The sequence below is a fragment of the Oncorhynchus keta genome, chromosome 9 (genome assembly GCF_023373465.1).
Source record: "Oncorhynchus keta strain PuntledgeMale-10-30-2019 chromosome 9, Oket_V2, whole genome shotgun sequence".
In the NCBI taxonomy this organism is placed as follows: Eukaryota; Metazoa; Chordata; class Actinopteri; order Salmoniformes; family Salmonidae; genus Oncorhynchus; species Oncorhynchus keta.
Window position 1 is genome coordinate 39,846,119 of NC_068429.1, and position 13,079 is coordinate 39,859,197.

Genomic DNA, 13,079 nt, shown 5'->3' on the forward strand with positions numbered 1-13,079 from the left:
CTGTGTGACCACACTCTCCGTCTCCAATGTGATTAATACCTTTAAACAGGTCACTATTCACAAGGCCGCAGGGCCAGACGGATTACTAGGACGTGTACTCCGAGCATGCGCTGACCAACTGACAAGTGTCTTCACTGATATTTTCAACCTGTCCCTGACTCAGTCTGTAATACCAACATGTTTCAAGCAGACAGCCATAGTCCCTGTGCCCAAGGACACTAAGGTAGCCTGCCTAAATGACTTCTGACCCTTAGCACTTACGTCTGTAGCCATGAAGTGTTTTGAAAGGCTGGTCATGGCTCACATCAACACCATTATCCCAGAAACCCTAGACCCACTCCAATTTGCATACCGCCCAAACAGATCCACAGATGATGAAATCTCTATTGCACTCCACACTGCCCATTCCCACCTGGACAAAAGGAACACCTATGTGAGAATACTGTTCATTGACTACAGCTCAGCATTCAACACCATAGTACCCTCAAAGCTCATCACTAAGCCAAGGAACCTGAGACTAAACACCTCCCTCTGCAACTGGATCCTGGACTTCCTGATGGGCCACCCCCAGGTGGTGAGGGTAGGTAGCAACGCATCTGCCACGCTGATCCTCAACACTGGAGCTCCCCAGGGGTGTGTGCTCAGTCTCCTCCTGTACTTCCTGTTCACCCACGACTGCATGACCAGGCACGTCTCCAACACCATCATTAAGTTTGCAGACGACACAACAGTGGTAGGCCTGATCACCGACAACGATGAGACAGCCTATAGGGAGGAGGTCAGAGACCTGGCAGTGTGGTGCCAGAATAACAACCTATCCCTCAACATAACCAAGACTAAGGAGATGATTGTGGACTACAGGAAAAGGAGCACCGAGCACACCCCCATTGTCATTGACGGGGCTGTAGTGGAGCAGGTTGAGAGCTTCAAATTCCTTGGTGTCCACATCAACAACCAACTAGAATGGTCTAAATACACCAAGACAGTCATGAAAAAGACACGACAAAGCCTATTCCCCCTCAGGAAACTAAAAAGATTTGGCATGGGTCCTGAGATCCTTAAAAGGTTCTACAGCTGCAATATCGAGAGCATCCTGACCGGTTGCATCACTGCCTGGTACGGCAATTGCTCAGCCTCTGACAGCAAGACACTTCAGAAGGTAGTGCGTACGGCCCTGTACATCACTGGGGCAAAGCTGCCTGCCATCCAGGACCTCTACACCAGGCGGTGTCAGAGGAAGGCCCTAAAAATTGTCAAAGACCCCAGCCACACCAGTCAAATACTGTTCTCTCTACTACCGCATGGCAAGCGGTACCGGAGTGCCAAGTCTAGGACAAAAAGGCTTCTCAACAGTTTTTACCCCCAAACCATAAGACTCCTGAACAGGTGAACAAATGGTTACCCGGACTATTTGCATTGTGTGCCCCCCCCAACCCCTCTTTTACACTGCTGCTACTCTCTGTTTATCATATATGCATAGTCACTTTAACTATACATTCATGTACATACTACCTCAATTGGCCCGACCAACCAGTGCTCCCGCACATTGACTAACCGGGCTATCTGCATTGTGTCCCTCCACCTGCCAACCCCTCTTTTTACGCTACTGCTACTCTCTGTTCATCATATATGCACAGTCACTTTAACCATACCTACATGTACATATTACCCCAATAAGCCTGACTAACCGGTGTCTGTATATAGCCTTGCTACTCTTATTTTCAAATGTCTTTTTACTGTTGTTTTATTTATTTATTTACTTACCTACACACACACACACACACACTTTTTTTTCGCACTATTGGTTAGAGCCTGTAAGTAAGCATTTCACTGTAAGGTCTACACCTGAATTATTCGACACGTGACCAATCACATTTGATTTGATTTGACAACCACCCATAAAGGCCACTCGAGTGCATCAGTGTTCAGAGATGGCATTTGATGCATCCACTCCGATACCAAGATTGCCCTTTACTTCAGCATCCTGTTTTGAGCACTCTGTGTTCCTTGTGTGTAGGCCTAGGTCTGTGTTGGTCAGTGGAAGTGGCCCCTGAGTGTCTCCTTACGGTCTGTTTAGGCTGCAGCTCATGCATGGACACACAACAGCTAGACGCCCTACTCTGGACCCAGGCCTGTCCCTGTCCCTGTTTACTCTCATAAAACCCCATGCTGCCTGTGTGGGAGTCAATTTAATCCTGTTTACATCTCCTTCCTCAATTCCTTGAAAAAATACTAGATTTCCAACTAAACTGCTGCGAGCCCACTTTTATATATAGGCTAATTTGTTTTTAGACAGTCTGAGACCAAGAGGCCCTTTGACAGACAGAAACACACATATTTAAAAAAAATAAAAAAATGTTTTATAAGGGAGGGTTTTTCCATACAGACACATACCGTGCGGCCACTGCAGCGGTGTCAAGAAGACAGTTGAATTCTGCCACAGGAGTCGAGAGTTGTCCCGCTATGACACAGTGTTGCTATTTCTAACTGTCATTAATAAAGAGATGCTCCAGTCAGTCACGACTTGTCGTAGTGTAGTGTACAGCTCTATACACAACAGCACGGAGTCTGCTGGGTCTGTTTTCCATGTTTAAGACTGTGTTAATTAGTCACATGTAAAGAGACAGCTGACTAATGACCCTGTGAGACCGCATTGTGACATTTCAAAGTGACTAAATGAAGCAAGCGGCCCACTCAGTCAGTCAGTCAGTCAATAACTCACACTGTCAATGGCACATGTCTGAGCCTGCCGACAATGCAAACCCTTGCAGACAGATTAGACGCTGTTGATGATACATTAACGTTGCTCTGATTTAAAACATTTAGGCTTAATTTGTGTATGCATGTACACCAGAACCCCTATCTACTGACATGATGTGACACACTGCTGTCAAAATAACACAACAGCTGCCAAGTTTCACTGGATATCTTCCCATTTTTACATGCACTTGTAGAACGATGTGAAATGGCTTTGCACTAGCGGTGTTCAGTCGGGTCCGTCACCTACTCTGAGACACTGAAGTAGTTGTTTCCCTTGCTTCCCAAGGGCCACGTCTTTCGTGGATTGACAGTTAACGATGCTTCATAAATGACAGATGTCCTGGTTGGAGAGGGACGAAAGCGACACTGTTACACATTTACACGAAAGACCCCAAACATATTTTGAGATGCAGTTATTAATCATGCTGTGGTAGTCATCTGTAATATATATATATATATATATATATATATATATATATATATATATATATATATATATATACATATGCAATATTTCAAATAACAATAAAAAACATCTTAATTTTCAATCATATACTGAAGACTTCCTGCTTCGGTTCGTCAGTTGTTCCACTGGCGGAGAGTTGTATAATCCAGACCTGCTAGTAATGTCTATTACTGGCCAGTGTTTCTCAGGATGCAGGCCTATCTGGTGGTCACAGAGCTAGCCAGGATCTCCTATTCTGATCAGTTTTCCCCTAATGAAAATCCACATTTACTGCTTAATGGAATGCTTTTTATTGCATGGTCACATAAACCGTGTTCATTAAAAACGTATGAATTAGTTGGAGTAAAATAGTAGAACATGTTGTATGGATAAATGTATTAGCTACTGCTTAGAAATGTGCAACTGTTCATGTCACAGCAGTGAACGTAACTTTATTCAAATTGGATTTGTTACGTGCGCCAAATACAACAGGTGTAGACTTCATTGTGAAATGCTTACTTTACGAGCCCTTTCCCAACAATGCAGAGTTAAAAACTATGAAAACATGTTAATAAAAATAGAAAATAGAAACACAATAAATGACAATAACACGGCTCTATACAAGGAGTACCAGTAACGAGTCAATGTGCAGGGGTACGAGGTAGTGGAGGTATTCAGACCACTTGACTTTTTACACATTTTGTTACGTTAGAGCCTTATTCTAAAATGGAATAAATATATATATTTTTTCTCAGCAATCTAAACACAATACCCCATAATGACAAAGTAAAAACAGTTTTTTTGAAATGTTTGCACATTTATTAAGAATAAAAAACATAAATAGCCTATTTACATAAGTATACAGACCCTTTGCTATGAGACTCGAAATTGAACTCAGGTGCATTCTGTTTCCATTGATCATCCTTGAGATGTTTCTACAACGTGATTGGAGATTAAGAAAGGCACACACCTGTCTATATAAGGTCCCACAGTTGACAGTGCATGTCAGAGCAAAAACCAGGCCATGAGGTTGAAGGAATTGTCCGTAGAGCTCTGAGACAGGATTGTGTCGAGGCATAGATCTGGGGAAGGGTACCAAAACAGCACAGTAGGTCTCCAAGGACACAGTGGCCTCTATTGTTGTTAAATAGATGAAGTTTGGGACCACCAAGACTCCTGTAACTGGCCACCCGGCCAAACTGAGCAATCGGGGGAGAAGGGCCTTGGTCAGGGAGATGACCAAGAACCCAATGTTAACTCTGACAGAGCTCCAGAGTTCCTCTGTGCAGATGGGAGAACCTTCCAGAAGGACAACCAGGCCAGAAGGAAGCCACTCCTCGGTAAAAGGCACATGACAGCCCACTTGGAGTTTGCCAAAAGGCACCTAAAGCCTCTCTGACCATGAGAAACAAGATTCTCTGGTCTGATGAAACCAAGATTCAACTCTCTGGCCTGAATGCCAAGCGTCACGTCTGGTGGAAACCTGACACCATCCCTACAGTGAAGCATGGTGGTGGCAGCATTATGCTGTGGGGATGTATTTCAGCGGCAAGGACTGGGAGACTGGTCAAGATCGAGGCAAAGATGAACAGAGCAAAGTACAGAGAGAGCCTTGATGAAAACCTGCTCCAGAGCATTCAGGGCCTCAGACTGGGGCAAAGGTTCACCTTCCAACAGGACAACGACCCTAAGCACACAGCGGCTTCGGGACAAGTCTCTGAATGTCCTTGAGTGGCCCAGCCAGGGCCCAGACTTGAACCAGATCAAACACCTCTGGAGAGACCTGAAAATAGCTGTGCAGCGACACTCCCCATCCAATCTGACAGAGCTTGAGAGGATCTGCAGAGAAGAATGGGTGAAAATCCCCAAATACATACCCAAAAAGATTCAAGGCTGTAATCATTGCAAAGGTGCTTCAACAAGTACTGAGTAAAGGGTCTGAATACTTATGTAAATGTCATGTTTCAGGCTTTTATTTCTAATAAATTAGCAAAAATGTAAAACTGTTTTTGCTTTGTCTTTATGGGGTATTGTGTGTAGATTGATGAGGAACAAAAACAATTTAATCAATTTGAGAATAAGGCTGTAATGTAACAAAATGTGTAAAAAGTCAAGGGGTTTGAATACTTTCCGAATGCACTGTATGTGGAGAGTGTGTGTGAGTGTGTGTGTGTTGGTAGAGTCCAAAGAGTCAGTGCAATAAATGGTAAATGTCATAGTCTGGTTAGCCATTTGATTAACTATTCACTCCTATGGCTTGGGGGCAGAAGCTGTTCAGGTGCCTTTTGGTCCCAGACTTGGCATTCCGTTAATGCTTGACGTGCGGTAGCAGAGTGAACAGTCTATGGTTTGGGTGGCTAGGGTCTTTGAGAATTTTCCAGGCATTCCTCTTGCACCGCCTGTAGCGCCTTGCGAACAAGGGCGGTGTAGTTGCCATACCAAGCGGTGATGCAAATAGCTTTCAATGGTGCAGCTGTATAACTTTTCGAGGATCTGATGGGCAGTACCAAATCTTTTTAACCTCCTAAGGGGGAAGAGGCGCTGCCATGCCTTCTTTACAACTCTGCTGCTGTGAGAGGGCCATGTTAAGTCCTTAGTGTTATGGACACCGAGGAACTTGAAGTTCTATTCCCACTTCACTACAGCCTGTCTATGGATGGGGGCGTGCTAGCCCCTCCTTTTCCTGTAGACCATGATCAGCTGACGTTGAGGTAGAGATTGTTGTTCTGTCACCATACTGCGAGGTCTCGGACCTCCTCCCTGTAGGCTCCAGTTGGAGGGGGAGGTGTTCAGTCACAGGGCAGTTCCAGGGTCCCGAGCTTGGTGATGAGCTTTGAGGGGACAATGGTGTTGAATGCTGAGCTATAGTCAATGAACAGCATTCTCACATACAGTAGGTATTCCTCTTCTCCAGGTGGGATAGAGCAGTGCAGAGTGCAATAGAGATTGCATCATCTGTGGCTCTGTTGGGGCAATATGCGAATTGGAGTGGGTACATGGTGTCTGTGATGATGGTGTTTGATGTGTGCCATGGCCAGCCTTTCAAAACATTTCATTGTTACAGATGTGACCTTGTGACCTTGGAGTTCTTAGGAACAGGGACAATGGTGGTCTACTTGAAGCATGTTGGGATTACAGACTGGGACAAGGAGATGCTGAAAATGTCTGTGAAGACGCATGCCAGCTGGTCTGTGCATGCTCTGAGAATGCACCCTGGTATAGCTCTGACTGTGCTGATACATACTTTGTTGAGGGAAAATGTACTTGATATGATTGTGATGTGTTGTTGTCTCACCTAGATATCTTAAGAAGAAAGCACTAATTGCAAGTCTGGATAAGTGTGTCTGCTAAATGACTGAAATGTAAACATTTTAAAATGTATTCTGTCTGGCCCAGCGGCCATGCCAATGTTAGCCTGTTTTAAAATCTTACTCATATCTGTCACGAAGTGCGAGATCATACTTTAGTCTAGGACAGCAGGGGCTCTCATGCCTGGCTCACTGTTGTTTGCCTCGAAGCGAGCATATTAGGCATTCAGCTCGTCTGGGAGGTTTATGTCACAGGGCAACCCACGGCTGGGTTTCAATTTATAATCTGAAAATCCTGCCACATCCGATGAGTGTCCAAGCCTGTGTAGTAAGATTCTATCTTAGTCCTATATTGACCTTTTCCATGTTTGATGGCTCGTCGGAAGTCGTAGCGGGTTTTAGACTACGCCTATTTCAGTGTCCCATTCCTTGACAGCGGTAGCTATAGCTCTTAGCCCGGTGTGGATACTGCCTGTAATCCATTGCTTTAGGTCATGGTACGTGCGTACGGTCAATGTCGGGATGATGTCGTCGATGCAATATTGATGAAACCCATGAGTGATGTGGTAATCTCTTCAATGTTATCGGATGAATCCCTGAACATATTCCAGTCTGTGCTTGCGTCCGCTTCGTCGGACAACTTCCGTATCGAGCACACCCTGGTTGAGCTCTTTCTTGTAAACAGAAAGCAGGGGGATGGAGCCATGGTCTGATTCGCCGAAACGTGAGGGAGGGCCTTGTATGAATTTCTGCGAGTGGAGTGCAAGTGGTCCAGAGGGTTAACACCGCTTGTGGAGATGTGTTGGTAAAAAGCATTTCAGTCTCCCTATGTTAAATTCTCAGGCAACTGGAAAAGCTTCCTCTGGGGGAGCGTTTTCTTGTTTGTTTATGGCTCTGTATACCTTGTTGAGTGCATGCTTAGTGCCATTCTCATTTTGTGGTGGAACGTAGACAGCATTGATGAGTACAGATGAAAACGCTCTTAGTAAATAAAAAGGTCTGCAATTTATCATGAGGTGTTCTGGTTGAGGTGAGCAAAAGCTTGAGACTTCCTTCACAATTGAAACAGCTCACCAATTGTTGTTTACAAAGAGGCACACCCCTCCTTTGGTTTTACCTGTCTGGTTGCAACAAAGCATGACGAAAACCTTGAGTATTATGTCCATATTGCCCGTCAGCCAAGTTTCTGAAAAGCGTAGAATATTAAAGTTTTTCACGTTTCGTTGGTAGAAAATTCACGAACAGAGTTCATCCATCTTGTTCTCAAGTGACTGGACATTTTCCAATAGAACGGAGGGGAGTGCCGAATGATTTTCCCTGACAACGAGTCCAGCCCTCCTCCTGCGTCTTTGCTTGCGGAGCCCGAACAATGGATTAGGGTCACGTGTTTAACAAGGGAACAGCTGAGTCGCAGATGAAGTAGGAGCAGAAATCAAGGTTGAAGTCGAGGTTAGTAGCTGTCGATTCATAAGGACTTGGCGGGTCATAGGTGACAACGGTGGGAGCTTTCTGTACAAAAATAAGTAAGGACAAACACAAAAAAAAGTCACAAAATAGCAAAGTCGGGTTCGAGCACGTATGATGTCGACCATCTCTGTCGGCGCCATCTTATTCTGAGAACCAAACATTTATTGGAAGCGTATAAGACATCTGAAAAGCTATCTGGACAACAAGTTGTTAAAATAATTGTATTGTTGTTCTAAAAGTAATGATCAATAATTAAAGTGCATGACAGTAAAGACTTTGAATGACCTTTTTCCTGGTAAGGTTTCCTCCCAGCAGCCCCAGTCCCTTACAGTAAACCAAAATAATATAACCCCACAGAGGTGGAGTTCCCCAGCAGCAGTGGTGACCAACATCTTGTCTGTCTGTCTGTCTGTCTGTCTGCAGACAGTCTTGTGGCTGAGAGTCTGACTATGTGTCTCAGTCATAATGGTACATGTGAGGGATGTATTGGTCATGAGGGATTTGGTGTACAGAACTAGGCAACATTTACCCAAACAAACAAACCGACCTTACTGTTGCAGAATCACTGTGATGCTGCTTAGACAAACATCGGTCTCTTTACAGTTGGAATCTTGCTGAAGCAAAAAACTCTCTGGCAATTGGCAAAGACAAGTGAGGTAACTGAATGATGATATTCACATGATGGCGCTTTCTCTCCTCTCCACAGCACGGGTCCACTAAGGCCACAAAGCATCTTACCACTAGTGTCTGCCTGGCACCTGGCCCTCCTGGGAGGCAGAAATACCCGATGGATGTCTTCTACAATTACGCCTTACTTGAATGTGGAGACATGACAGTAGTGTCTTCCCGAATGTTTTTTCATCACAAAAATATGATCGTTTTTTTTATTGCGTGATCAAATACGTTTGTTAGAGTACACAGAACCTCCACAAACAATGTGTAAAAACAAGATTACATAACAGGCACATTTTACTACAATTTTACCACTCTTTCCCTCTACATAGTTTTTTTGTCCAAGTGAACAATGTCGGAGCAAACTTTACAACTTGTTTTACCAGGGAGCTTGTTAAATATTATTGGAATACCCCAACATAGTATCACACCCATTAACCCAATACCCAACCACTGTATTCTCTCTACAAGAAAACACTGAGTACATAGTAGAGTGGTTCCTAAAACCCATAATGACATACCGTATGCCATACATGCATTTGTATAGCATTAACATGTTTGGGTAACAAGTCAGTCTCTAACCTGAAACCAGGTGACATTGAGATCATGAAGGCAGCAGGTATATGGCCTGTGTTGTCGACACTTACAGCTGACTCATCACAATCTCTCCCAGTGTTATAAGTGAGGCATGACCTTAGATAATTGCGCTTGTTTTTCCTGCACCCACACATTTCTTATTATGTTAGTGGCAAAATAAATGAGTTTGTTTTAATGACAGTGTTGACTTAAAATTGGAGTGCTTTCAGCTCCACATGAGCTGGATTATCAGTTGGACTTGAGCCTGGTTTGATCTAATCCTTCACCCGTCAGTCTTAACAAACCATACTGCACTCAAACTGTCATCGTGTACTGTAAGACCATGAAACGTGTCTCTAAACCGCCCGAGAAGTGAAAAAATACACGGTAGCAGCGTGTAGGTGTTATTACTATAGTATACATGTTTTATCTTGTCAAATATAATAATATATGCCATTGAGCAGACGCTTTTATCTAAAGTGACTTACAGTCATGTGTGCATGCATTTTACGTACAGTGGCCCCAGAAATCAAACTCACAATCCTGTTGTTGCAAGCACCATGCTCTACCAACTGAGCCATACAGGACTAATAACTGCTGTGCTTAGCAAGATGTCACAATTCTGATTTAGTCATGTTCTTTTCACCCATCAACTTCTTTTGAATGAGTTGTGACAACGTTTCTTTCTCGTAGCACCTTATACACCATGCTATGTAGCGACGAATCTTAGCATGTAACGCTATGTTCCCATTTCCACGTGTTTCGTGGCCATATGAATGTAATCTCACAGTGCCCATGTGGTTTGAGGAAAGTGTAGAGTTGCCGTGCTAGTGCATAGCCAACTGTAGTAGAACTGTGTCCAAATGAATAGCTATACAACTGGGCCTCACCCTGAATGAGCTAGAATAATATGAATTATATACCCAGACTAAAGTAAACAATAGACCTAATCCATAGCCTGAGAAACAGCCCAAACTAAACATATTACACGTGTTTTTCTCACTTGTGTATAACCATTGTGGACATGAGAACAAACTTATTCATCACCCAAATCAAATTTTACAAACGTATTCATCAACTTCAATTAGAACAAGAATGTCTCAACAAGATTTTTCGGGATCCACCCTGAGCTCCGTCCCAGACAGGAAATGTAAGGTCCTATTGCAGTCTATTTTCATACTGCATGGTGGTTAGTACTGTAAAAGAGTGGGTGAGATTTATTTCTCTCTGCTGGTAAGGTGGCAACAATATTCTTAAGAGTTGTTGCACAAAGGAGACAATACAACTACTGTAACAATAACACGGACAGTTGAAGGTCAAATAAGTGTCTTTCTAATTGAAATATAAAGTCCGCAAATACATCCAAGCAATTGGCTGGTAAGGTGGGCTGTTGGTGGTGTGTCTGTCTGCAGATCAGTGGACCCATGGAATTACATCCTGGGTTCCAGGAAGTGAAGCATGCAGTAGAGGTCAAATAAGAGACAGGAAGAATGGCAGTCCAGTCACTGTGGAAACTGGGGGTGGAAACCATGAATATTGCATACACCTCAGCCAGCACCTATGTGGGATCAGAGAAAACAATGACCTAAGATCGACTACTTCAGACGAGTACAGTACTTGGGTGACCTTCACAATAACAGACCTCGCACTGGGAGGAGATTTCAGTTCAACATCTAGTTTTGATTTACATTTGGTTGGATTTGTCAACTAACGTGAATTCAACATGAAATCAACTAAATAATTCACCTTGTCACCTCCACATTGGATTAAGGTTAAAAGTTGGGTGAAAAAAAGACTAAATTCCCTTAGGTTGATGACTTTTTAAAAACCAATCAGTATTCCACGTGGAATTTTTTGTTGTTGGAATGACCTGGAAACAACATTGATTCAGCCAGTTTTTGCTGTTGTTTTTTCATGAAAATATTGTTATTTTTCTGTGAAGATTTACAGATTTCCTTGCAGAGGCCGAAGAACAACAAGATTCAACATTCTAGACACTTTCAGGTTCTAGGGTGTCTAGGCTATTAACACAATTTCTATTGTTTTTCTCCAATACAAAATCATTCATTTTATTGTTTTTCAAAGTACTTTTCAGTAGCTGTATGTCCTGTTCCGAGTATAAAAATACCATTTATATAGACAAATGTCTGAAAGTATTTGTTTTGTGGTGTCGGTTCTGTCCCATACAACGTCAAATTGGCCCACATAGTTTCCTCAAGGCAAGAAGCACGGCTCCTCTGTTTTACAGGGTTTCCACATGATTAATTGTATTATTCTTATTGTGCTTTCGGTTTATATTTCAACAGTAAAACCATTGGGTGTTTTACATTGTGACAACATCTGAGAGGGACACCAAACATATAAAGCTGGATTCCCATATACCGCACAATATATTTCTCTGGTTATTTACTTAAATAATTGTACACGGACTTTGTAGAATAATCCCAGCAATCCATATGCTATACAACAGTTATGTGCCAATGTATGTGACAGGGCTTGTCCTCGAATCAGTACAGAGCGGGTATGCTGCTCGTACTTGTTTCATTCAACTTCTTTATCCCAGACGTACTTTGACATGAAATGGTTTGGGATACACACTATATATGCAAAAGTATGTGGACGCCCCTTCAAATGAGTGGATTTGGCACAGAGCCCTGACCTCAACCCCATCGAACACCTTTGGGATGAATTGGAACGCTGACTACGAGCCAGGCCTAATCCCCCAACATCAGTGCCCGACCTCAATAACGCTCTTGTTTGTGGCTGAATGGAAGCAAGTCCCTGCAACAATGTTCCTGCATCAATGTTCCAACGTCTTGGGGAAAGCCTTCCCAGAAGAGTGGAGGCTGTTATAGCAGCAAAGAGGTGACCAACTCCATATTAATGCACATGCTTTTGGAATGGGATATTCGTCGAGCAGGTGTCCACATATTATAGTCTAGGTTTTGGCAAATTGCTCAATCTCAGACAAATTGCTTTTGACTTCATTCATACTGTCCCACTTGCAAAAATAAACTGAGAACCGACTTAGTGTATAAATCTAAAGAGATGGTCCACGTCTGTTTATTTCTCCATGTCCTGTTCATTTTGAGTAGGGCTCTTGATTTTGTCATATAAAGAAACGTCCCTTTTTCAGGACCCTGTCATTCAAAGATAATTTGTAAAAATCCAAATAACTTCACAGATTTTCATTGTAAAGGGTTTAACACTGTTTCCCATACTTCAATGAACCATAAACAATTAATGAACATGCACCTGTGGAACAGTCGTTAAGACATTAACTACTTTCAGACGGTAGGCAATTAAGGTCACAGTTATGAAAACTTAGGACACTAAAGAGGCCTTTCTACTGACTGAAAAACACCAAAAGAAAGCTGCCCAGGGTCCCTGCTCATCTGTGTGAACGTGCCTTAGGCATGCTGCAAGGAGGCATGAGGACTGCAGATGTGGCCAATAAATTGCGATGTCCGTACTGTGAGACAGCGCTACAGGGAGACAGGACGGACAGCTGATCGTCCTCGCAGTGGCAGACCACGTGTAACAACACCTGCACAGGATCGGTACATCCTGCCCGAGTTACACCAGGAAAGCACCATCCCTCCATCAGTGCTCACACTGTCTGCAATATGCTGAGAGAGGCTGGACTGGAGGCTTGTAGGCCTGTTGTAAGGCAGGTCCTCACCAGACCTGACCGGCAACAATCTCGCCTATACGCAGAAACCCACCGTCGTTGATCCAGACATGACTGGCAAAAAGTGTTCTTTTCTGACGAGTCGCGGTTTTGTCTCACCAGGGGTGATGGTCGGATTCGCGTTTATCGTCAAAGGAATGATCGTTACACCGAGGCCTGT